This window comes from Eptatretus burgeri, chromosome 1 (assembly GCF_056783735.1).
Source record: "Eptatretus burgeri isolate ZD-2024b chromosome 1, Ebu_testis_v1, whole genome shotgun sequence".
In the NCBI taxonomy this organism is placed as follows: domain Eukaryota; kingdom Metazoa; phylum Chordata; class Myxini; order Myxiniformes; family Myxinidae; genus Eptatretus; species Eptatretus burgeri.
Genome location: NC_140961.1, coordinates 111,254,501 through 111,256,460, shown reverse-complemented (window position 1 = coordinate 111,256,460; position 1,960 = coordinate 111,254,501). Strand labels below are relative to the sequence as shown.

General features: G+C 41.8%; 1 long non-coding RNA gene across 1 annotated transcript in view; it reads right to left on the bottom strand.

Annotated features, from left to right (window-relative positions):
• LOC147035183 (uncharacterized) overlaps positions 1 to 1,227 on the bottom strand; it is a 2,993-nt gene extending 1,766 nt beyond the window's left edge. Inside the window, exon 1 of the long non-coding RNA XR_015061470.1 lies at positions 1 to 1,227. This exon is cut by the window's left edge and continues 368 nt beyond it. This is a non-coding gene — a long non-coding RNA (uncharacterized LOC147035183).
• Between the last annotated feature and the right edge of the window lie 733 nt (positions 1,228 to 1,960).

Sequence of the window (1,960 nt, the reverse complement as noted above, 5' to 3'; positions counted from 1 at the left end):
GCACTTCACAAATCTAGGCTTTATGGGAGAGTGGCTAGACAGAAGCCACTCCTGAGTAAAAGGCATATGACAGCATGCCTAGAGTTTGCAAAATAGCATGTGAAAGATTGAGAGCATGAGGCATACATAAGATTTGGTGGGTCTGATGAGACGAAAATTGAACTCTGGCCTGAATGCAAAGCGCAACATCTGGCAGAAACAGAGTACAGCTCATCACCCATCTCACACCATCGCTACTGTGAAACATGGTGGTGGCAACATCATGCTATGGTGAGGCTTTTCAGCGGTACGGACTGGGAGACTTGTGAGGATAGTGGGAACAATGAATGGAGCAAATCCTTGAGGAGAACCTGCTATAGAGTGCAAAAGATGTGATTCTGGCAGATGTGACACCCAGTTTAACGTCTTTCCGAGAGATGGTACATACATTGATGAATGAGGTACATTGATGAATGGTACATACATTGATGAATGGTACATACACCCTGCCTGTGAAACACTGGGATGAGTTTATAGTTGGGTTGAGATTTGAACCCAGGCTAGATGGCTTGGAGCAAGCATGCATACCTCTCGGCTATCCTGCCGTGGTGTGGGACTCTGGAGAGGTCCCCACAAAGAGCTAAGCCGTGGTGCCACCATGAAAGCTTGAAGAGGTACACCTACCCCCTCCCCCCCATGGTGAGTCCCTCTACAAATCCAAATCTACCCATTTGTACCATGTCTGCTTGTGCCATCTCCGTACCTCTGCAAGCTCGCACGCATACACACACACACACACACACACACACACACACACACACACACACACACACACACACACACACAGATAGCCCTTTACAAATCCAAATCCAACCATTTGTACCACGTCTGTGTCTACATACCTCAACATTGCAGCAACCGCCGACTGTACCTCCCGATCAGGACCCGAACTGCGTGCATAATACCGCTATATTGACTGCAGGGTGTTCGCCAAGTAGCTTAAACACTCCAATGAAATGGTTAAGGAACAGCAAGTTTGGCAAATGACAGCAAGCTGATTGGTAGTGGGACATAACCACAAAAAACAAAACATCGCCAATTTCTTAACATTTTAATATTTCACTCCAGATTTCGACAGTTATTTAATCCACGTGATCCGATCCTCCAAACTGAAAATAATATTTCGATTTTATACTTTAATTAGTCCGTAGAGGAGGAATTCGATGATACAAGTGAGGAAAGTGAAAAAACAAAGTTTGAGTGCTTTATCGTTAAGAAACCATTGCGGCTTGTTCCAACAAAAAACATGCCAAAATTATAATTGCGGCTGATTTTGGAACTTCAGGTGGATATACCCACGTAAAATCAATTTCTGTCTCAAGGAATCTAGTTATGACGAATGAATTGAGGATGTAAAAGTTAAAAGTAAAAGGGAAAGTTGCAAACTATAACTCTGTGAGCACTGTTGATGTCAAATTGAATGAATAGGATATCAGGTTCACTTGAGTGACCTAGCAGTATTGGCGGCAGAGGTTCCAAGTCAAAGCATTGTTGAGTAAGCTAAAAACAATGGCAAACTAGAGGGGGAGCACTCGGTAGAGTGCAAAACCTCCGCCGCCAATACTGCTGGGTCACTTAAGTGAACCTGATATCCCATTCATTGTAGGTCAAAACGGATCAGACTCTACTGAACCACGATTGAATAAACTAAACGAGATCGGCGCGCATGTAAAAATGCAAAAAAAATAACATCAAAATTTTTTTGAAAAAAAAGTTGCAAAATTTGTTTTTTTTTCTCAAACAAATTTTTTGGGGGGTTGGAAATCACTTAGAACATGTAGAAATGGAAAAAAAAATTCAAATATTTTTCAAATAAAATCGAAATTTTTTTGAAAAAGTTGCAAAATTTTCGAAGTTTTTTTTTTTGGACCAAGTCCAAAATCTAATGGCATGATCCTTGGACCATACCTAATCCCACCAC